The following is a 25,510-nucleotide window of genomic DNA, read 5'->3' on the forward strand; positions in this document are numbered from 1 at the left end:
CAGGAATCATATACATGATATCCGACAGTAATTGGGTCAGCCCGATACATGTCGTTCCAAAGAAGGGAGGTGTTACCATTTTTAGTAATGAGAAGGGAAATCCGTTGTAAAAAGAACTCAAACTGGATGGAGAATGTGCATAGACTATAGAAAACTAAATAAATCCACTCGTAACGATAACTTTCCATCACCCTTCATTGATCAAATGCTTGAACGACTGGCTAAACATTCTCACTTCTGCTATTTAGATGGATGCTCAAGATTCTTTCAAATCCCTATCCATATTGATGACCAAGAAAATACTACTTTCACATGCCCTTATGGTACATTTGCCTATCGACGATTGTCGTTTGGACTGTGTAATGCCCTTGCAACATTTCAAAGATGCATGATGTCAATCTTCGCTGATTTTATAAACAACATAATGGAAGTATTCATGGATGACTTCTCTGTTTGTGAGAAAAGCTTTGAAGGATGTCTTTCGAACCTAGAAATGCTACTTGAGATATGCGTTAAGGTAAATCTCGTATTAAATTGGGAAAAATGCCATTTCATGGTGAAATTCTGGTATTAGATATAAGATGTCGAAGGTAATGTTACGACACTAATATCTGCTAACACACAATGGATAAAATAAACAGAATGGTAAAACGAATAACACAAGCAATTGTTAACCCAGTTCGGTGCAACTCACCTACGTATGGGGGCTACCAAGCCAGGAAGGAAATTCACTAAAATAGAATTAGTTCAAAGACTATCCGTACACTTCAACAAGTTACAATCTTTCTCACCTAATCTCTACCCGTGCAACTTCTACCTAAGCACTCTTAGATATGAGAACCCACTCACTTCCCTTACAATCACACACCTGTGATTTTAAACAACAATCCCTTGTGAAAAGAAAATACTTTTCAATTACAAACTCTTGATTTTACTTCACAGTTTCAATCAAGAAGACACACTCTTGATCTTGCTTCACAACTTTGATCAAGAAGACACACACTTGATCTTGCTTCACAGCTTTGATCAAGTGGACACGCACTCTTGCTTAACAGCTTTAGAGTGACAAATTACAACCATAAATCAGTCCAATTCAATCATCAATGGATGACTTGAATGACCTACAAGTCTTACGACTAAACAGACATAAACCCTAACTCTCTCTCTATTTTTCGCTCAGTCTTGGTTGTATGTAGAAACAGGTTTTCTAAGTCCCTTTTTATAGAAGCATTGGACATCTTGAAAACCCTAAATATATTTTCCAATCAAATATTTTTATAACAGCTGTAGAGATCTCCTTAGAAAATAAGCAAATCTGGTTGTAATCCATGATTGAATGCGCCAGCTAGCCATATCTTCAATCATCCAATGATTACCATTAATTGTGCAATCACAAAACACCAGACATTCATACTGAATGTTCTGTGTACAGGATGTCATGACATCGGGTCTGACATCCTGGAAAAATCCTGCATAATCCAATTTCCTTTTATAGCAGGTACAACCATATCAGATACCATGACATTGTGTATGTCATATGAAATAATCCTGCATGAACATGTCTTCCATTTAAGCTCCAGCAGGTACAACCAATATCAGAAGCCTTGTCATTGTATGTGGCATTCTGAAACAATCCTGCTTGCATATGTTCTTTAACTCCAGCAGGTACATAGGATATCTTATGTTAAGACATCACACATGACATCTTATGAACACTCTTTGTTTTACCAAAATTGCTGCCAACACTTAGAAACAACACATGGTCCGACAAGGAATTGTACTTGGACATGTCGTATCCAATCGAGGGACTGAGGTGGATAAAGAAAAAATCGAAATTATAGAACATCTTCAAATTCCAAAAACTGTTAAAGAAACCCACAGTTTCTTAGGACACGCTGGTTTCTATCGACGATTCATTAAGGATTTCTCTAAGATAACAAAATCAGTAATGGGCTTATTAATGAAAGATGCCGAGTTCATATTCGACAAAAAGTACTTAAAAGCGTTTGAACATCTGAAAAAGGCTCTTATTACTGCACCCATTATGAAACCACCTGATTGGAGTAAGCCATTTGAGATAACGTGTGACGCTAGTGATTATGTTGTTGGCGCAGTCTTAGGACAAAGAGAAGATAAAAAGCTCCATGCTATTTATTGTGTAAGTAGAACCTTAGACAACACGCAAATGAACGACACCACCACAGAAAAAGAACTCATAGCCGTTGAGTTCACTTTAGATAAATTTCGTTCCTACTTAGTAGGAGCAAAAATAATTGTCTGTACTGACCACACCGCAATTAGGTTCCTGTTAAGTAATACAAATGTTAAACCGAGACTTTTAAGATGGATCCTACTCTTACAAGAATTTGATCTAGAGATCAAAGATAAGAGAGGCACCGAGAATGTAGTGGCATATCATCTCTCTAGGATTGAGGATCTAAAACTCGAACAAGTGCCCATCAATGACTATTACCCCTACGATCGACTTGTAGCCCAATTAGAAATCGAAAGCGAAACGATCGAGTGCTCTTTAATAATGACACATAAACCAATGAAGTTGTGGAATCTATTTGCACCAAGACCACCCTGCCATGGTATGCTGACTTTGTCAACTACTTAGCCGCTAAAGTGCTTCCACCAGACCTAACATACCAACAAAAGAAGAAATTTGTCCATGATCTTAAACACTATTATTAGGACGAACCACTACTTTTCAAGAGGGGCGCCGATGGTATTTTCTGTCGATGTGTCCCTGAATCAAAAGTAAATGACATCATATCCCACTACCATCATGCATCCTATGGAGGGAAGGCAAGCACCTCAAAGACTTATGCGAAGATCTTACAATCTGACCTCTTTTGGCCAAATCTATGGAAAGATGTCCACATCGCGATTAAATATTGCGATCGGTGCCAACAAACTAGAAACATCTCTAGACGCGATGAGATGCCACTAAAAGGTATCTTAGAATTATAAGTCTTTGATGTCTGGGGTATAGATTTCATAGGTCCTATTTATGTCGGAGGGCTGATTACATCCATAGCCCTTGCTTTAAACTTAGGCACGGAGTTGGCTACGCTTGAGCCGTTAGAGACTACGTTTGATAATCTTGATTATTATCGTATCATGCGCCTTATTAAGAATAAACTTGACTGCAAATGTTTTTTGATGATTAGTAACCGAGAGGTTAGGGGAGTTACTTTACCTTGCGTCGCATGCATCGACATGTGAATGAGCGCAAATTGGACTTTTGATCTTAATGCCCCCGAGCCCGATCACATGGAGCAAAGTGCACCCATGTACATATCACAACTGCTTTTCCTGACACTTTTGCAGGTACCTCATCCGGTTATCAGCCCCGTGAGGAGTATGATTACACCGCCATGAGGACATCTCTTGATGACGTCCTAAGTGAGCTTAGACATCAAAATGATTCCGAAGAGGACCACAATGTTCTACTTAGGAACATTCAGAGGCAGCAGTAGGAGATAAGGGTCTCCATTGATTAGATCAGACAGACTCAACTTGACTTTGTCGAGCGGACCGAACTCAACATTGCTGATCTCATCGAGAATATGAATGGAGTGCACATGGAGGTGGCAGGTATGAGGGAGTACATGCAACATGTGCCCAATCCTGCATTTGGTAGAGTAGGTTTTGTGTGATACAGAGGCCGCGATCGACATCATTGATCCCCCAACCAAGTTTTACTACTCCTTTCTCCGCCTTGCACCGAAACGTTAAGGGTAATGTTTGGTTCAAGTGTGTGTGTGCGTGTGAGGGGGGGGGGGGCTTTACTGCTTTTCTATTATTTACTATTTTATTTTCATTCTTAGTTATTTTTAGCTTTTGGTTGAGTCATACATGTGCTGTCGAGTCCTATTGCGTGATATTTTTCTTTTGTTTGAAAATTCCCGTAGATTTGACCTCCAATGATGAAATTTTTGTTCTGATTCAATGGCATGACACACCTTTAGTATAGTCTGTTTCTCATTTTTAAGCTTTGTTAGGTAGACTTGGGAAAGCGTCGATAATATCGTTACCATCCTAATACCCTAAATTCCCTAAGTATGCAAAATTGATTGGAATAACCATTATGCCAAGACCTTAATTCTAAGTTTCTTTAAGTAACCCCTTGAGTAGTTTATACTAGCAGTCAACACCATCCTAAAACACACATGAGTAAGGAAGCCAATGCAAATAAGTGTATGATATTAAGTAAAAAAATACATATAATGAATAAAATCAGTGATAAGATATGTCCCTTGTAAGTTAGGTGATCCTCACCCGATCATTTAGCCCAACAGTACGAATTCTTAAAAATTCAGTTGATACTTAAGCAAAATTTGCTAAGTGCGATTGTAAGATCCCAATTTTGTCCCTAAGATCCCTCATGGCATCATAACATTGCATTACATAGCCTCAAGGATCATTAGCATCTTGGTTCCCTTTACCTTTGGGTGGGACTCCTTGTGAGTGGTTTGAGATCACCAAGCATGCTTGAATTGTATATCATTGCTTTCCTCATTTTGTTTACTAACCAAAAGCACAAAAATATGTCACTAACATCTTGTGTTTGTAGCTTGAGCAGTCACAAGATCTAAAAGCTTCTAGAAGATCATTGGTACAAAGACATGGTCAAGAGGAGATGATAGCAAGCATGGTAATGGTCCCCAAATCTCTCATCCATCAAATATGCTTCCCTAGTACCTCAATACATCATTTTGATCAAAGCAAGTCAAAGGGTTTGAGGCCTTGTCCTTCAAAGAAACCCGAATTCATTTGTGCACCACAATGCCTTGCTCATGAAGCAACCTCAGCCCATGGTCAAATACAATCAAGGGAAGTTCTTTACTTCTTCATTTCATGCATATTTTAACCTATTTGAGTATCCTCAATCATCAATTCATCAAGGTATGAGTTGTGGACTTGAAAAGTTGATCAGTCAAATCATCTAACTATTTTGAAATACACTGAGACCTAACTTTTTATGTGTTGGTCAAATGGAGATGGTTCCAAATTCAAAAATGTTATTAAGGACAATATGAACAACTTTCATGTTCATCAAAATGTTATTTGAAGCTTGGAAAACCATCTGCCATTCCAATGCATTATAGGTCATTTTGACTGAAACCCTAATTTTAGGTCAACTTCCCAAGGACATAACCCATTCATTTTTTATGATTTTGAGGTGGGATCAAATGAATTGGAAAGCTTAAGATGTATACTTAAAATGTTATGTTTAACAAAGTTTCAAAATCTCAAAGGAAATACATGTGATAATGCAAGACATTATAGGTCCTTTTAGGCCAAATGCATTAAAAGTAAAAAAAGTTCAACTTCAAGTGCCCATAACTTCTTCATCAAATCTCCAAATGATGCATAATTTAAATCCATTTTGAGTTTCTTGAAAATATCTACAACGTTAATGTTGGAGGGTTTTCCATTTGAAGCTTGCATCATCAAAACAGAGGGGCTTGAAAGTTGGCCAATTCTAGAAACCTTGCCTTGACATGTTTTGCACATCACACTTTAAATCCAAATTTCATAAATTTCCACAGTCCAAATGAGTTTTTGTCCAACATAACATTTGTTCCTCATACAAATACCTTTCCAACCATTACCCATATGCCTATGCTTGGATTTTCTAAATGGTACTTTCGAAGAGATGATTGATTAGGTACAATTGGAGAATTCACTTGAAATCTTGTTACATGAGCATTTGCCTTGCAAGTTACACGTCCAATTCCCTTTGGTTATTGCTCAGAGTTCATTTGGCATTGTTTTTGGGCCTTGTGCATGGTCATGCAATGAAGCTTCACATGCCATGCACACGGATTCTTTCACACTTTCCTTGCCACTTTCTCTATAAATAGAGACTTCATTCCCTTCATTTCACACCCTAATTTCAACCTGAAATACTGCTGAAATCGTTCCCTAACCATCACTAAAGAAGCAATTGCCTTTTCTTCAAAAAAAATTAGATCTAGAATTCAGCTTCATCTGGTTGTATTCTTAGATCTAGTGCTTCTAGACCTTCATCATACACTCCATTGAACTTCTGTTTTGATAAAGCAAGCAAGGTTTCAAGCTCAAATCATCAGAACTCAAGCTTACATTCCAACTGGTATTTCCTTCGATTCTCTTAATCCATTGACCTATTGGCTTGGATTTTGTGTTGGCTGAAGTCCTCTCAGTAGAGGCATCATGTTTATGCTCTTAATTTTTGCAATTCATTAAGTTCATGATGAACACCAGATTTTTCCATCTCTGATTTCTCACACCATGGAGATCTAGAGGGAAAAAGGATGGTACAGGGATGATGTACATGATCCCAACTTTCTATTGATGTATAGATCGCACGATTTGGTTTCGGTTTTGATTTCTGCAATTTGGCCGGAATTCTGGAGCTCACCGGAGAAGACGGTGGCTCCGGTGGCTTCATCCTCTCCAGTTTAAATCTGGACCGTGTGATCTAATCTCCAGATTTAATCTCGTCCCTTGCTTGTTATGACTTTTAATTCTTTCTCATATGCACGCATTGACTTGGATCCATGGTAGGCGCGCACTTCGTGGCCTCTTGATTTGTCAGCTCAATTAATGAGCTTAGATCAGACGGTCCACGCTTTTTCTAATTTCTATTTTCTGTTTTATTTTCCTTTTATTTTCTTTAATTCCAATTATTTTTAAAAATAAATATCTCTTTCATTTTTTATCCAAAAATTATGGGACCAATTGCATTATTTCCCAAATAATTTCTAGTTTCTATTTCTAATTTTTAATATTTTTTATTTTGTCATTTGATATTTTTTGTGAATTTTCTCTTTTCTGGTTATTTTTAATTCATTTTAAATAGTTTTTGATATTCAAAAAATACAAAAATATTTTCCTAACCTATTTGAATGATGATGGATCTATGAAAAATATTCTCATCCATTTTTGAATTGATTTGAGATTTATTTGAGATTTTAGTTCAATTAGGTTATTTTTATTCATTTTTAATTGATTAAAAATAGTTTCTGACTTTTAAAAATGCTGAATTTTTTTGTCAAACTTTGTTTGACCTTGTTGAACTTAGGATAAATCACTTGGACCTTTCAAGGTTGATTTAAAGTGATTTTGAAGTTTGACCTTTCCATTTATTTTAATTCAAGTTTATTTTTAAGTATTAAAAAATGCCAAAAATATTTTATTCTTTTCTTGACTTCCAATCTTCATCTCACTTCTGTTTTTGATTGTTTGACCTTGACTTTCAATGTTATTGGTCAACATATGAGGATTGGTACATTGTATTTCAATTAATGCACTTTAATTTTGTCAAGTCCATTTCTCTTATTCATCTCCCTCCTCTTCTTCTTCTTTTTTCTTTTTGATCAATGAGTTGAAGGTTGATAAGTTAGCATTGAGTGGGGAGACTTAATCTTCCTTGATCCAAATCTAATTCATCTTGATCAATTGATCAAGTGAATGGCTTTGCATTAAGGATAGGTTGTTTCCTAAATCATGCAAAAGGATTAAACCAATACAAGATCAATTTTCTTCTCCTTTTTGGCATGGCAAGTTGTTGGGACTTGGTTCACTAATCAAGACTCTTAACTTGTGTTTGTTGCCTACATTATTATTGACCGGCCTCAGATAGTTGTGACTTCTACATAAGTCCAATTACGATTGCTTAACATAGTGCTAAATTTGCCTTATGGCACACTAACTACTAACACTAACTATTGACAATTAACATTTGCTTTATGAAATTTACTTTAATGCAATTTACTATTCTTGCACATATTATTCATTTGCTTTTCTCTTTGCTCACTTGAGCACATGTTTATGTTAATGCCATTTTCCTTTTGCTCACTTGAGCACATAATTGTGTATATATTATTTTTGCTTGTGTTTTGTTTTGATTGTGGTGAACCAAATGCAAAGAAATGGACTTAGTTTTTAGGAATTTCCCTATGCAAAGAAATGGAGAATTGGACTTAGATTCTAGGATCTTCCTTATGCAAAATTGGAGTAATTGGGCCTTAATGATGAAGATGGATTAAAAGGACCAAATCTCTAAACTCACTCTTGTCCATTCTTGATTTACTTCATGGAACTTTTGATGTGTGTGCTTTTGTGCTAGGAGTTTCCATTTGAGCTTAATTGGAGGGATCTTCAACAATTGGGTCGTTGTGGATATTCCTACAGTTATCCACAAGTCAACGTAATGATCAATTTGTTTAAAAACCCTTTTCCCATGCCAAAAGGAGGAGTGATGACATTGTTGGCAACATAAATACAATGATATTTTCATTCAATGAATTCATGTTAAAATGTTTGTTTTTCCAACTATTTTCCCTTTTTGCTTTTTGCATGAAATTGGTGATCACATAAAACCCTGAAAAACAAAATAAAATCAATCTTTTCATCTGCATAATGATTTGCCTTGTTTGAATTCTAAAAGCTTTCCATATCCAAAATCATTATGCAGGTTGATCAAACCCATTGAACATAATGATCCAACACGATCTCCCAATTTTGAATTCCCTGTATTTGAGGCGGAAGAAGATGATGTTGAAGAGATTCCTGATGAGATTACCCGTTTACTTGAGCATGAAGAGAAGATCATTCAGCCACATCTTGAGAATCTGGAAACAGTCAATTTGGGGTCTGAAGATTGTGTGCGAGAGGTAAAGATTAGGGCACTCCTGGAAGAATCTGTTAAGAAGGGGTTGATTGAATTACTGCGAGAATATGTTGATGTCTTCGCCTGGTCATATGAAGACATGCCCGGTCTAGATACTGATATTGTGCAACATTTCTTACATTTGAAGCCTGAGTGCGTGCCTGTGAAACAGAAGCTCAGAAGAACTCATCCTGATATGGCAGTGAAGATCAAAGAGGAGGTTCAGAAGCAAATTGATGCGGGGTTTCTGGTGACTTCCACATATCCTCAATGGGTGGCCAATATTGTGCCCGTGCCTAAGAAAGATGGAAAAGTCCGGATGTGTGTGGACTATAGAGATTTGAATAAAGCTAGTCCGAAAGATGATTTCCCCTTACCACATATTGATATGTTGGTAGATAATACAGCTAAATTCAATATCTTTTCATTTATGGATGGATTTTCTGGATATAACCAGATCAAGATGGCACCCGAGGATATGGAGAAGACAACATTCATCACACCTTGGGGAACATTCTGTTATCGAGTGATGCCCTTCGGTTTGAAGAACGTCGGAGCCACGTATCAACGAGTTATGACCACCTTGTTTCATGATATGATGCACAAGGAGATCGAGGTATATGTTGATGATATGATTGCTAAGTCAAGAACAGAAGTTGAACATGTAGAGCACTTGTTGAAGCTTTTCCAGCGTTTGAGAAAGTATAAGCTTCGTCTGAATCCCAACAAGTGTACATTTGGAGTCCGTTCTGGCAAGTTATTGGGCTTCATTGTCATTGAAAGAGGTATTGAAGTTGATCCCGTAAAGGTCAAAGTAATACAAGAGATGCCTGCACCTAAAACTGAGAAACAAGTCCGAGGTTTTCTTGGCCGCTTGAATTATATTTCCATATTCATATCCCACATGACTGCCACATGTGCGCCAATATTCAAGCTCCTTCGGAAAGATCAGTCTCACGATTGGACCGAGGATTGCCAGAAAGCTTTTGATAACATTAAAGAATATCTGTCTGAACCTCCGATCCAGTCTCCACCAGTGGAAGGAAGACCTTTGATCATGTATCTGACTGTTCTTGAAGATTCAGTGGGTTGTGTCCTTGGTCAGCAAGATGAATCAGGGAAGAAAGAATATGCTATTTACTACCTGAGCAAGAAGTTCACTGATTGTGAGTCTCGATACTTAACGCTTGAGAAGACATGCTGTGCTTTGGCTTGGGCAGCTAAGCGCTTACGCCAGTATATGATAAATCATACAACTTGGTTGATATCCAGAATGGACCCAATCAAGTACATCTTCGAGAAGCCTACTTTAACAGGGAGGATTGCCCGTTGGCAGATGTTGTTATCTGAGTATGATATTGAGTATCGAGCTCAGAAGACTATTAAAGGTAGTATCTTGGATGACCACTTGGCACATCAGCCGATCGAGGATTACCAGTCAGTTCAGTATGACTTCCCAGATGAGGAGATTCTGTATTTGAAAATGAAAGATTGTGATGAGCCTACACTCGGTGAAGGGCCAGAGTCTGGTTCCCGATGGAGTATGGTATTTGATGGCGCTGTAAATCAATATGGAAATGGTATTGGGGCAGTGATTATTACTCCTCAGGGCACACACATCCCTTTTACAGCAAGGCTAACTTTCAAATGCACGAATAATAAGGCTGAGTATGAGGCCTGTATTATGGGATTGGAGGAATGCATTGATCTAAGGATCAAACATCTTGATGTTTATGGTGATTCGGCCCTCGTTGTTAATCAGATCAAGGGTGAATGGGAAACGAATCAGCCTGGTCTCATTCCATATAGGGATTATGCGAGGAGGATTTCAACGTTCTTTACTGAGGTTGACTTCCATCATATTCCTCGAGATGAGAATCGGATGGCAGATGCTCTTGCTACACTTGCTTCGATGATTGTGGTTAAACTTTGGAATGAAGTTCCCAATATCACTGTGATGCGCTTGGATAGACCAGCTCATGTGTTTGCAGTTGAAGAAGTAAAAGATGATAAGCCATGGTATTATGACATTAAATGTTTCCTTCAGAACCAGGTTTACCCGCCTGGGGCATCTGTGAAAGATAGGAAGACTTTGAGGAGATTGTCAGGCAGCTTCTACCTCAATGGCGAAGTGCTTTATAAGAGAAATTTTGACATGGTTCTACTCAGATGCGTGGATAGACACGAAGCAGACCTGTTGATGACTGAGGTCCATGAGGGTTCATTTGGTACTCATTCCAATGGACATGCCATGGCTAGAAAGATGTTGAGAGCAGGCTACTATTGGCTGACAATGGAGTCTGACTGCTGCAAATACATGAAGAAATGCCACAAGTGTCAGATTTACACGGATAAGATTCATATTCCTCCGACACTTCTGAATGTGATTTCATCACCATGGCCTTTCTCCATGTGGGGAATTGACATGATTAGCATGATTGAGCCGAAAGCGTCCAATGGACACAAATTTATTCTCGTAGCAATTGATTACTTCACCAAGTGGGTTGAATCGGCATCATACACCAATGTGACCAGGCAGGTGGTCGTGAAGTTTATCAAGAATCAACTCATATGCCGCTATGGTGTGCCAGATAAGATCATTACTGACAATGGATCTAACTTGAACAATAAGATGATGAAAGAGCTGTGTAATGAGTTCAAGATAGCACATCATAATTCTTCTCCTTACAGACCCAAGATGAATGGGGTTGTTGAAGTTGCTAATAAGAACATCAAGAAGATTATCCAGAAGATGGTTGTTACGTACAAGGATTGGCATGAGATGCTACCATTTGCTTTGCATGGATATCGTACATCTGTCCGCACTTCAACAGGGGCAACCCCTTTCTCTGTTGTTTACGGAATGGAGGCTGTACTCCTAGTAGAGGTGGAGATCCCATCAATGAGAGTCTTGATGGAAGCCAAGTTGACTGATGTTGAATGGGTTCAAAGTCGTTATGACCAGCTGAATTTGATTGAAGAGAAGAGATTGACTGCCATGTGTCATGGTCAGTTATATCAGCAGAGAATGAAGAAAGCTTTTGATAAGAAGGTCAAGCCTCGTGTGTTCAGAGAAGGTGACCTTGTGCTCAAGAAAGTCTTGTCTTTCGCGCCCGATTCCAGGGGCAAATGGACTCCAAACTATGAAGGTCCACATGTTGTTAAGAGAGCCTTTTCAGGCGGTGCTTTGATACTTACAACTATGGATGGGGAGGATTTCACTCGTCCTGTGAATTCAGATGCAGTCAAGAAATACTTTGCCTAAAAATAAAAACAGAATAGCTCACTAAGTTGAAAACCCGAAAGGACGGCTTAGGCAAAAATGAGCGTCTCGGTGGATTGAAAACCCGAAAGGGCAGTCCAGGCAAAAGTTAGAGACATGAAAAAAAATGAATATTTGTATCCCGCTAGATTGAGTACCTCATCCTGGGGCAATCTAGGCAAAAATTAGGGATTTGGCAAGTAACTGCATCCTGACAAGACTTTGTCCTACAATTATCATCCGTCAGAGATTCCTGTTCATTCGTCATCAACCGAAGCTTCGAATACATCAAATTCGGAATTGGTGGAGAAATGATCATTATGTTCAATGTAGCCCTTTTCCAATATATATCACCAATTTCAAATTTGTAAAGATCTATGGAGTCTTGCCATTTGCAGACTACCATTCCATCAAATAAATTTGAGCCTGTTATCCAAGTATTTGCACTCTTATTTGTTTCTATTCAACAAATATTTTGCATGTTTTAATTAAGAAAATATCATTGTTATAAACAAACAAATTTTTTCATAAATTGTTTTAAAACAAAGTGAACATTCACAAAGACGAAAGGATACTTAAGAGATCCTCAGTGCTCTCCCAAGGGTGGCATGATCTCCAACAGGGTAAGACATTTGTTCATATTCCTGGCATAACTATATCCTCTTCCTCCAGAGTATTGTTGTGGTTTATCCCACCAAGTAGAGTGCTTGTTGAGGTTATTCACCTCCCTGCCCTTCAGCAGAGCAGTGATCTTTCCTCATCAGCAGATGTGTCTGTCGCATCGCGCGAAAAACCGGCGGGAAAAGAAAGAACAACAGAGCCGCCACCGTGCGTTATTTATCCCAAAAGAGGGAAAGGAAACGCTCAGAGTAAACCTGGGAAAGAACATGGTCTCGCGACCAAAGAGAATGGGTTCGGGAGTCGGTTATGCGAAGGGAAGGTATTAGCACCCCTACGCATCCGTAGTACTCTACGGGATCCACGCACAAAAGGAAGGGAAATTGGTTGCTAAACACTGCTCAAATACTCACTCACACTGGCTGAAAAGAGACAAAAGAAACTGACTCGGCAGGATACCGCATCCTGGGCCTACTTAGTCTATCAGGCATAGACATCAGAGTCGAAGTAGTTCGGACTGGGGAAACGACACATGCTCGCTAGGATATCGCATCCTATGCATACGTACCTTCTCGGACGAGAGAAGAATCAGAGCATTCGTAGCTCGGCTGACACGCACACAAACAAAAACAGGCAAAGGCAAACATGGAGCCCGACTGCCAATCGCTGGACTTATGTCAGCATCCGAACCTAAACACACACAAGAAGGCAAACGTGGAGCCCAAATGCCAATCACTGGACTTACATTGACATCCGAACCTAAACACACGCACACTGGAACCCAAATGCCACTCGATGGACTTACATCGGCTTCCAAGCACACAACAACACAACAGGTTGATAGGGAGTCGGGGACTCGAGCCTATAACTGTCAAGCACACACTCAAACAAACAGACAACAAATTGCTAAGGAGTCAGGCACTCGAGCCTAGCAACTGTCAAACAACTCACACAAAAAGAAAAAGGGCGCCCGGAGAGATCAGCTCAATCTCCTGCCTACATACTTCATCTGGTATGAAGATCAGGGCGATGTAGTTCCCCTACAGAGGGATAAAGGACTAGCCTAACCAGATAACAGAGGGAGACACAACTAGGGAGACTACGACTCGAGCCTAGATGTTATCATGCAAAGTCAACCCTAAGTTAAGGTTTCTAGCTAACTGGCACAAGGGCCAACCTATCCTAAGCATGGCTCACACAGGAAGCAAGCCACACACACTTAACTTGCACGGGAAGCAAGCCAAGCAAAACCTAACTTGCACAGGAAGCAAGTCTAAACTAATCCTAACTTGCACAGGAAGCAAGTCAAACAATCCTATCTTGCACAGGAAGCAAGTCAAACAATCCTATCTTGCACAGATAGCACACGCTATACACAAACAAGTGGCTCAAACAAGGGTTAGGTTTTAGTCAAGGGGTCATATCAACCTCAACAAACAAACCTCTGGAACTGGGTGAATGTGCTCTTAACCTTGCCATTGAGGGGCTAAGGTGAAGCAGATGAAAGGTGGGTGAAGATAAGACTTCACCGCTCTTATCCCTGGCCTGGGAGAGCTCAAGACAAGAATGTGTGGGTTCAGAAAGTGGGAACCCTTCTACACATTTGATACTGACTCAACTGTGCAATTGCACAAGCTCTTGGGTTCTTATCTGAAATGCATCAACACAGTGGTGTGAGCAAAGCAGATGACACACTGAATAGTGGGGGATAGATTGCATATCCCTACCTTCCACCAATTGCCTCTTCACTTAGGAGGTCTTTGACTCTATGCAAGGACAAAGTTAAACATCCACAAACATCGCCTCTTAAGGAGGGCTTCAGACAGTTGCCTGGCCAAGTAACAGGCCAGGTCTTCCAGACTACATGAAGAAAAGGAGACATACCTCAATGCAAATTGCTTATACAAGCAAAGCAAAGCAAAAAGTTCACAAAGAACTAAGCAACTAAAGCACCTGAAACAGTCAAGCAGATGTTAGTATGCAACTTCAAACAAAACAAACAGAAACAGACAACCACAATCCATTAGAGGCACATGGATGTGCAAGGCACAAGGCTTAGGGCATGTGAGCCAAGCCACCTACAAAACAAATAGGTTAGACAATGATACTCGAGTAAGCTCAATCAAAAGAATTGGTCTTAATGGCCATTTGATGGTCAACCTGAAATCACAAACTCAAAGGTGAGTAGCAGGACCACTAGGGCAAGCCTAGGGTCAAAAGTGAATGAGAAAGCCAAAACAGCAAAGGATATCCAATCAAAATCAAGTTTAAACATTCAAGAAACACAACCAATTGGATTCACACTCATATCAATCATCATCATCATTTCATGAACCATTTAGGTCAAAACATGGCAAACAGAAGCTCATAGAAGTCAACAGCAAGACTTAACTCAAAAGTCAACTCAAACATTTCCAAAAATCACCAAATAAATCATGGTCAAACCTAACACATAGCATGGTAAGCATGTCAAATTTCATCCCATTTGGACAAGTGGAAGGCAGTCAATGAAAATCAGAAAGTCAAAGCAATTTTGAACATGCTCATAGAAGTCAACCAAACATGCATCAACTTAGAAAAATCATAAGTCAAGAATGGTGTATGATAAATGAATGGGATCAAAACCATGGCAAAGATGAAGATGTCTAGTTATCTCATGTAAAATTTCATGTCCATCTAATAAAGTATGAGAATTTCACAAATGAAATGGGAACATGTGTCACACAAAGTCAACATTTGACTAGGCAGGGAGGAAAAATCTCAAACAAATGGAAAATAGTTCAATTAAATCCAAGAAAATTCACAAGTCAACTAGACATACAAGAGTAGGCTCATGCAAAATTTCAATCCATTTGGAGGTCAAGAAGCATAGCAATGAAAATCATGAAGTTGGACATCAATGGTGTGACACAAATTGTCACACCCTAATTCAAAAAATCATATCTCACAAACCACAAATGATAAATTCACAAACTCTACACCAAAATCACCATGAGTGTGTCTATTTTAAGCAAAAAAAATTTGAGAGCCATTGGATAAAGTATCATCATTTCACAATTGATTTGGCAAGGTGTACAAAATTTGGTCACATGTCACAAACCCTAGCACCATTTAAAAACCACTCATCCAAAAATTCTGGAAAAATAATGATAAAAAAGTAGAGATCATGATGAACATAACACAAAAAATCCCATTGAATTTGGATCAAAAATGAGCAAGTTATGAATTTTGGAAGATGGGATATCAAAATGAAGAAATAAAATGGAAATAATATTGAAAGAATGGCATTTTTGTAATTCCCTGATTCACTTAACCAAACACAGTCGTTTTGGGCTTTAAAGGAAATGTTTTGATTGGATGAGGGAGTTTAAGCCAGGCAGCACGAAAATGGGGAGAAATCTGGGAAATTCAAAGCTAGGGTTTGATGAACAGTGTAATCTCATCACCTTCAAACACGATTTTTTTCCAGAAATTGAAATTGGATATATGAGAATGACCATCAAGCAATGACAAACATGAATCTAACAACCATTTTCATTGAAACCTCGTGTGTATCATGAATCGAGCACAAACACATTTCCACACTAAACTTGTTTTCAAAATAGCTTCAAGAACACACAACCAATTCAAAAAATAAACACATCATGATAACCAGCATAGAAAGACCTTTTGAAAGCATGTAGCAATTTGACAAAAGAGGAGGGTCGAATCCATACCTATTTTGAAGGGCAATTGTGTTCTTGGAGTTGTTTGATGTTACAGAAGTGCAACAGTTGCACCTTAGGGTCCCAGATGGTGAATGATGAAGTTGGCTTTGGCTTGTGTAGATTGAAATGATCTCAAGCAACTTCTGCCATGGAGTGAGTTTTTGTGTTTTTCCTCTTGACCAAGTGGCTGCTAGCAGTGTTTGGTTTGGTGGATGGATGGTCAAAGCAGGTCTAGGTTCTTGGTGCCTTTTGGAGTTTGATAGGTATCTTTGATAAATGCTAAAGTGAGGTTTTGGTTGGAGAGTGATTTTCTGTTGCAAAGTGTTTGACTGTGGCTGCAGCTGGTTTCATGACAGGAAAATGAGGGTGGAAATGTTGCCAGGCTTTTGAATGAAAATGCAAGTAGCTAGGTCAATGCAGGGTTTTTTAGGATGAGTGAGAGAAAAGCAGTTCAGTTGGTTTGTGTTTGACAGGTTTTGATGGATGCTGTTGGTTCAACATGGTGAAGAGTTGTGGAAAATGCAATGGCTTGGAGTTTGTTATGTTTGGACAGAAAAATAGCCAAGTGAGCAAGGGCTTTGGTTGGAAAACAAGTGAAGGTTGTTTGTGGTATGCTGCTTGTGTTTGGACAGAGTGAATGAGATGCCAAGACTTGCTTCTATGTGCTTGTGGCTGCTAGCAAGGTTTTACCTGACAGGAAGTGATGGATGAATGGTCAAAACTAGGCAAGGCTTTGTTCTCTGAGTTTTGGGACAGTTTTTGAAAAATGCCAAAAGCAAAGTCCATAGGTGAAGTCTTCTGCAGTGTGTTGGCTTGAGAGAAAAGAAGAGGGGACAAGTGTTTGGTCTGCTATACTGAGGTTTTAATGTATGACAGAAAATGGCTCAGGTTTTGGTTCATTATGCTTGGACAGAAAATGCAAAAACAAACTGAATGCAGCTCTTGGATTTTTGAGTTTTTGCCCGGCAGGTTTTGTTCTTCTTGTGTTCTCTTTTACTGGTTTTTGAAATGGCCAAAAGCAAGGTGCTGTTCTTGGAGCAGGAGTTCTGGGTGCAGTGTGTTTTTTCTGCTAGGTAGAAATTTCATTTTGACAGCAAAATGAGAAAAAAGAAATGCTGTTGGAGGTTGTTTTGTGGTAAGGCAAGGTTTTTGTTTTTGACAGCAAAAATGAGGAAATATTGTTACCAAAGCAGGGCAGGGTTTGTTACTTTTTGTGAGTTTGGACTGAAAGTTTGGAAGTGCTAAGAATGAATGAGTGAAGTCTTGTGAGAGTGTGAGGTTGGTTGTGTAGGTTGGCAAGGCAGTGATGCTAAGTTGAGTGAACCAGGCTGCTGTTGATTTTTAACATGACAGAAGAAATAAACATAACATCCTGCTGTCTTGTGTTGTTGGCTCTTTTGACAGCATTTGCCATTTTGAGGAAAGCATGTCCAAATGAGAGAGAGTGGTATGCTGTGGATTATGTTGCTGCCAGTAGTGTCTACTATCGTCCTATGTGTGTGTGTATGACAGAAAATGATGGATAAAGAAATCTGCCATGTGACAGTACAAGGCATGGCCTCCTGTTGGTTTTGACTGCAACATCAGGCTTCACACTGTGTTTCAATTGACAGCAAACCAAACCTCTCCATGCTGTTTGCTGTTGCTTCAATTTTTGAGGATGAAAATGCTAAGTGAGAGAGGGCTTTTTGACTCAAGGTGTCTAATGCATTTGCCTTGGCCAAAATGGTCTTGTGATGCTTGTTGGTTAAGTTATGTCATTGTCTTTTGGACAGACCAAAACAAAGGCCAAATATCAAGGTGTGAATTAGGAGGGTGTTACTGGTTTTTCATGACAGGGTTGTTTTTGACAGCAAAATGAAGTGCATAGCAAGGGTGAGGTTTGAGAATGAATGAAGAGTGTTTTTTCTGTTTTTGTGTTATGGCTTCAACTTCATTTCAAGCTGGTAGCAGAATGCTGCATAATTGCTGTTCTAGTACCAAGCAAAGTGTGGGCCAAGTTCATTCATGAATTTCTGCTGCATTACCCCCTCTTTTTTGTGGCTGCCATGCCCTTTCTCTTGACAGAAAAGTAGTGCTGTCCAAACTGCTATTGGACAGTACAAATTAAGGCATGGAGGTATGGTTGGTTTTGTCCTTTTGTCCCTAAATTCAAGTAAGCAAGCATGGCCCTTTTTTCTGAGGTTTTAGGCTGCTAAGATGTGTTCAATTGACAGAGAATGGCCTCTAAAAGTTCTGTTTGAAGGTACCAAGGCATGGTTCAAATGCAAGCATGGAGTGGTATAGTGAAACTTGTACTTTTCTTACAATTCAAGCAACCAAGCCATGGCCTCATGTACTGCATATTTTGACTTTGCAAACACATTCTAAATGACATTTATGAGCTGTTCCAATTGGCCAAATGTTGAAAAAATGTTTAAATCAAAAAGTCAACTCTTGGTCAAACTTGCATTTAAATGAAAAAGGTCAAAATATGCCATTTTGATTGGTGAAGTTTTGGCTCATGAAATTTATATTTTTGGAAAGAGGGGATCAAATGTGACTTGTAGGAAAAAACCCCACCAAAATTGGCCAAACGGTTTGAGAGATATGGCCCTTTGAAGTTCAAGATTTTCTGAAATCGATTCGATCATAACTTGCCAACCACACATGGGAATTGAGAGTTCTAGGACTTTTTGGAAATGGGAGAACAAGATCTTCAACTTTCATGTTGGGCAAAAATTCATTTGAGGCTTGTATCATGATGTAAGTTTGAGGATCAAGACTTTCCATTTATGGCAGGTTTCAGTTACAGGCCCAGTTTCTATTTTGGGAAATTTTTGATCTGGCTTCAAATTCTTCCATGATGGTGTTTGGCATGATGTATGATGACTATTTGGACATGAATGAACTCTCACAAACCGATTCCAATCATCCAATCACTGATTAAATGGACAGTTGACTTTTAGGGTTTCTGACTGATTATGCATTGACTGATGACTTCCAAACCCTAATTCCTTGAGGACTTGACTTCAAATGATGTCCCAAGTTGTATGAACTCTTGATTATTGATCATGGTGCCCAAATTCCACAAGAATGACCACCATCCACTGCTTTGACTGACAGTTGACTTTTTTAGGGTTTTTGACTGTCTGTGTATGAACTGATGATCTCCAAGTCTTCAACCCTTGACCAAAATACTCCAAATAGACCTCCAAGCCATGTGAACTTGTTGGACAAACCTCAAGGCCTTGGTTCAATGAGAAATTCCTTTGCTTGCTTGGTTGACTGATCAGGAGATTAGTTTGACCTAATTCTTGATTGCTTGCTCTTGAGGCAACTGAGGGACAATGCAAATGCTATGCAATGGATCATGATATGTTATGACCTAGTATGAAAATGTATGTATAATGATAGGTGCAAATTTGAGGTGCTACAGCTGCCCCTATTCAATCAGCTGGGAACCCGAATGGATGATAGCAACGGCTGTCAGACTTTCAGGGTAAACAGGGATTGAATACCAAAGAACCGTAGAATTTGCACAATACAAGGATCCACCAATGGAAACGTCCACTGGGATTTGATCTTTATTACTGGGTATATAGATTTTTGGTTTTTGTTTTCAGAGGGTATAACCACATCCAAACATTGCAACGACGATGAATGGGAAAAGAAATCACAACTAGATGCCAACGGACAACTAGGAAAAACTCGACGTTTACCAAGACCAACGGAGAGGTAACCAGACATTAATGAATGAATGGCAGGGATACAACCATACGTCAACGGACGAAATGGGAAAAACTCAACGTTTACCAAGACCAACGGAGAGGTAACCAGACATTAATGAATGAATGGCAGGGATACAACCATACGTCAACGGACGAAATGGGAAAAACTCAACATTTACCTAGACCAACGGAGAGGTAACCAGACATTAATGAATGAATGGCAGGGATACAACCATACGTCAACGGACGAAATGGGAAGAACTCAACGTTTACCAAGACCAACGGAGAGGTAACCAGACATCAATGAATGACCGGAAGGGATACAACCATACGTCAACGGACGAAATGGGAAAAACTCAACGTTTACCAAGACCAACGGAGAGGTAAATCCACATGGGGATAGGTACAACTAGACGTCATAGGACGAATAGGAAAAACTCGACGTTTATCGACACCAACGGAGAGGAGGAATACTTCACTAGGGAAGAAGGACACAACCAAATCATCAACGGATGATCGGGAAAAACTCGACGTTTATCGACACCAACGGGGAGGAGGAAACTCTACTGGGGAGAGTGAACACAACCAAATCATCAACGGATGATCGGGAAAAACTCGAAGTTTATCGACACCAACGGAGAGGAGGAAACTCTACTGGGGAGAGTGAACACAACCAAATCATCAACGGATGATCGGGAAAAACTCGACGTTTATCGACACCAACGGAGAGGAGGAAACTCTACTGGGGAGAGTGAACACAACCAAATCATCAACGGATGATCGGGAAAAACTCGACGTTTATCGACACCAACGGAGAGGAGGATACTTCTTCGGTCTGAATACCGGAAAATTGGCCTTGTGCCATGAGTACATCGACCTGATCGTCAGAAACTCCTGCGGTCTGAATACCGGAAAATTGGCCTTGTGCCATGAGTACATCGACCTGATCGTCGGAAACTCCTTCGGTCTGAATACCGGAAAATTGGCCTTGTGCCATGAGTACATCGACCTGATCGTCGGAAACTCCTTCGGTCTGAATACCGGAAAATTGGCCTTGTGCCATGAGTACATCGACCTGATCGTCGGAAACTCCTTCGGTCTGAATACCGGAAAATTGGCCTTGTGCCATGAGTACATCGACCTGATCGTCGGAAACTCCTTCGGTCTGAATACCGGAAAATTGGCCTTGTGCCATGAGTACATCGACCTGATCGTCGGAAACTCCTTCGGTCTGAATACCGGAAAATTGGCCTTGTGCCATGAGTACATCGACCTGATCGTCGGAAACTCCTTCGGTCTGAATACTGGAAAATTGGCCTTGTGCCATGAGTACATCGACCTGATCGTCGGAAACTCCTTCGGTCTGAATACCGGAAAATTGGCCTTGTGCCATGAGTACATCGACCTGATCGTCGGAAACTCCTTCGGTCTGAATACCGGAAAATTGGCCTTGTGCCATGAGTACATCGACCTGATCGTCGGAAACTCCTTCGGTGTGAATACCGGAAAATCATAAGTACATATTATCTATAGCCGTCAAAACGTAGATAATACACTCGCATGGAAGATTATCCATAAACGGGTTGTAGGTTGTTAAATGAATAATCGACCGAAAAGAAAGGCATCTGGGTACCAGACTAGGTATGCAAAAGATGACCAATCAACAGGGGATAAAGCTGCTCATTCGGAGCAAGCATCCAAAAAGAAGGGGAAGACCCAATGGGGACAATACTGCTTGATCAAGGCAAGTATCCAGAGGGGAAAGAATATCAATATCACAAACCGGATACTGATAACTGCAAAGAGGGGATTACATCTACCGGCTTGTAGGCAGAAAACCACAGAAAGGTAACCAGTCATCGATAGGATGAGCACAAACGGTCAACTTCAATCAAGGGGGTGAAAGTGGGATTTTACAACTACCAGCTAGTAGGTAGAAAACCACAAGGATAGGACTTACAACTACCGGTTTGTAGGTAGAGGCCAACAAATTCCGCTGAGGATGAAATGAATGAGTGCCGGTTAGTGAGCGACTATTCATTTATGCCCCAGGGCAGCACAAGAGATAGTCAACAAGAAGCCAATTTAGGATCGATCCAAAAAGGCAGACTGAATCAAGACTCATCCTAATGAGGAAAGAACTCAATAGGGAAAACCCATCCCATTAGGGAGGGAACGGAAGCAACCGTCATCCACGAGGATGTATCTCAGTGGGGGAATGGCAGGAAAAGATTGACACTTTCTGCTTAAGGGGTAGACTCTACATGGAGAGATCAGACACATCCATATCTGCTTAAGGAAAAAAGACCCAAGCTGGCAAGACACTAACAATTGGGGAGTAACACTGCTGGGGATACCCACTCGACTGAGGAATCACTTGTTGGGAAAACACCAACCTCTCAACCATGCTGATGAACCCAATTCTGAAACCGATCCAATGGCGCGATGCTAAACTCTTTCCATCAACCCGAGCTCGGCTGGTCACCACGGCCTAGGGCTAATGGATATGCTTGCTATGCAGATGCATGAGTTTTTTCTTGTTTTACACAATGCCCCATGATCATGGAAATGCTATGCACTAATGATGCAATATGCTATGCTTATCTAAATGATGAATGCATAAACACACGTCTCCTTCAGAGACAACACCGGGGAACTCCAGGAACTGTGTTGGGGATCCTATAACCATGTCAACTTCCATCCTGCTGGGGAAAGACAAACCTTGCTGGGGAAAAACCATCAACACAACCTCTGCTGGGAAGACAGCTTCAGACTTGGAAAACAGTCATAACTCCGCTGGGGATACAGATATCAGTCTACTACAGAAACCCGTCCAATCCACTGGTAGGATGAACTCTGCTGGAGAAATAAGTACTACTCCACTAGGGACGACCCAACCGATCCATATGTAGGAGAATCACTGCTGGAGATGTATTTCATGAGACCCGCTCCACTCGGGGAACTTGCTGAGGAAAAACCACGCCACTCTACTGAGGAGAACAATCCTAGTGGAGAGAACAACCATAGTGGCGAGAGTAACAACTCTGTCGAGGATGATAGCACGTCATATCGTACTGGAGATGAATTCCCACAAACCTGCTTGGGATAAGCACTCACAGCCATACTGGAGGTAACAGCATCACAAAACCAATTGTTGGGGAACACACCAACAGTCTACTGATAAACTCCACTAGGGGACTCCCGGGGAAAATAGCTGCCAGGCGCTCAGCGGGGATTCTCAACTGGGGAAATTTGCAAGCATAGGCCTGATGGGGAGAAGCAATCCTCAGATCTGCTGGAGAAAGAAGGTACTGTCCACAGGTATCTCTGCAGGGGAAATAACTCTGATAGCTTCAATACTGACTTGGGCTGGGGAACCGACAACCTTCAGGCTTGCTGAGGAGACAAAGATCTCGAATCTGCCAGGGAGATCACACTCTCAATCCTCTGGGGAGATACAGCTTGTTTGACAAGGATGTCGGTCGACTCGTCGAACACTGGTGTCCATCATCCACCCATAGCGTTGACCTTCCACTTTTAAGAACTCCCAGACTCTTCTGGACTTTTCTGCTCCATCATCTTGTATTCCCAACTCGTCCGTACTTCACGGAAACCAAACTCCTGGGATTTATACATACTTTCCAATCATCAGACTTTGAAGAGTCTTCTTGATTAACTTTCCAGGATCGTCGTCGTAACTTTCATCGTCTTTTCACCGCTCAACTATCCGTTGCCCCTAATCAGGCTCTGTACGAGAGATCGTCAGATAAAAACGTGCCCCAGGTATGCCCCATGATAAGGCTCAAACAGCACTCTACTGGGGATGCCCCACAATAGAGCTAATAGGGACTTGGAGGGAGAAATGTTGCACTACTGGGGACATGAAGATGAACACCTTTAAACAACACTGCGTCGGGCAACTACACTGAGGAGAGACCATACGAGGTTCTGTAGGACAAAGATACGGTCACGCTTGAGATACGAACAATTGTCTTACCTGTTGGTAATCATACCACCCCCGGGAGAGCACTGCGGGTCTCCTAAGTATTCTTCCATCATTGTGAACGTTCACTTTGTTTAAGAACAATTTTTTTTGAAAAATTTGTTTATTTTGAAAACAATGATACTTTATCAATTAAAACATGCAAAACGTTTGTTGAGTTGAAACAAATAAGAGTGCAAATAATTGGATGAAAAGCTCAAATTGATGTGATGGAATGGTAGTCTGCAAAGGGCGAGACTCCATAGATCTGTACAAGTTTGAAATCGGTGATATATATTGGAGAGGGCTACATCGAACATAATGACCTTTCCTCTACCATTCTGAATTTGCGATGTATTCAAAGCTTCAGTCGACGACGAATCGAGAATCCCTGACGGATGACAGATATAGAGCATAGTCTTGTCGATGCAGTTACTTGCCACATCCCTAATTTTTGCCTAGATTGCCCCAGTGTGAGGTGTCCAATCTAGCGGGATGCAAATTCTTTTTTCAATGTCTCTAACTTTTGCCTGGATCGCCCTTTCGGGTTTTCAATCCACCGAGACGCTCCTTTTTGCCTAAGTCGCCCTTTGGGGTGTTCAACTTAGCGAGCTGTTTTGCTTTTTTTTTTTTTTTTTTTTTTTTTTTTTAGGCGAAGTATTTCTTGACTGCATCGGAATTCACAGGACGAGTGAACTTCTTCATCCATTGTAGTAAGTGTTAAAGCATCGCCTGAAAAGGCTCTCTTGACAACGTTCGGACGTTTGTAGCTTGTGAAGTCCACTTGCCCCTGGAATCGGGTGCGAAAGACAAGACTTTCCTGAGCACGAGGTCGCCTTCTTGGAACACACGAGGATTGACCTTCTTGTCGAATACTTTCTTCACTCTCTGCTGATATGACTGACCATGATACATGGCAGTTGATCTCTTCCTTTCGATCGAATTCAGCATCAGCCAACTTGGGACTTTGAGGGTGCTATTTCTCTTTTGTTTTTTTTTTCCTTTCTTTTGATTTCTTTTGATTTCTTTTGATTTTGATTGATTTCTTTTCTTGATTTTGCACCCTCCTCTTTCTCTTTTTTCTCTTTTTTTTGATAATGCCCCAGTTGGCTGTTCTGCTGATTCTCGAGATGCAGCTGAGTGATCTTCTTCTCTTGCTCAAGAAGTCGGGAAATCTCGTCAGGAATCCCTTCAACATCATCTTCGTCCGCTTCGAATACAGGGAATTCAAAATTGGGAGATGACGTCCGATCACTATGTTCAATGGGTTTGAGAAACAACCTGCATAATGATTTGATATGAAAAGCTCTTTGAAAATCAAACAAGACAATCGTTATGCAGATGAAAAGATTGCTTTTATTCTTGTTTTTTAGGTTTTTTGTGATCACCAATTTCATGCAAAAAGCGAAAAGGGAAAACAATTGGAAAAACAAATGTTTAACATGAATTATTTGAATGAAAATATCATTGCACAAAATGTTGCCAACAATGTCATCACTTCTCCTTTTGGCATGGGAGAAGGGTTTTTAAACAAAGTGATTGTTACAAAGACTTATGAACAAC

The sequence above is a fragment of the Lathyrus oleraceus genome, chromosome 7 (assembly GCF_024323335.1).
Source record: "Lathyrus oleraceus cultivar Zhongwan6 chromosome 7, CAAS_Psat_ZW6_1.0, whole genome shotgun sequence".
Lineage (NCBI taxonomy): Eukaryota > Viridiplantae > Streptophyta > Magnoliopsida > Fabales > Fabaceae > Lathyrus > Lathyrus oleraceus.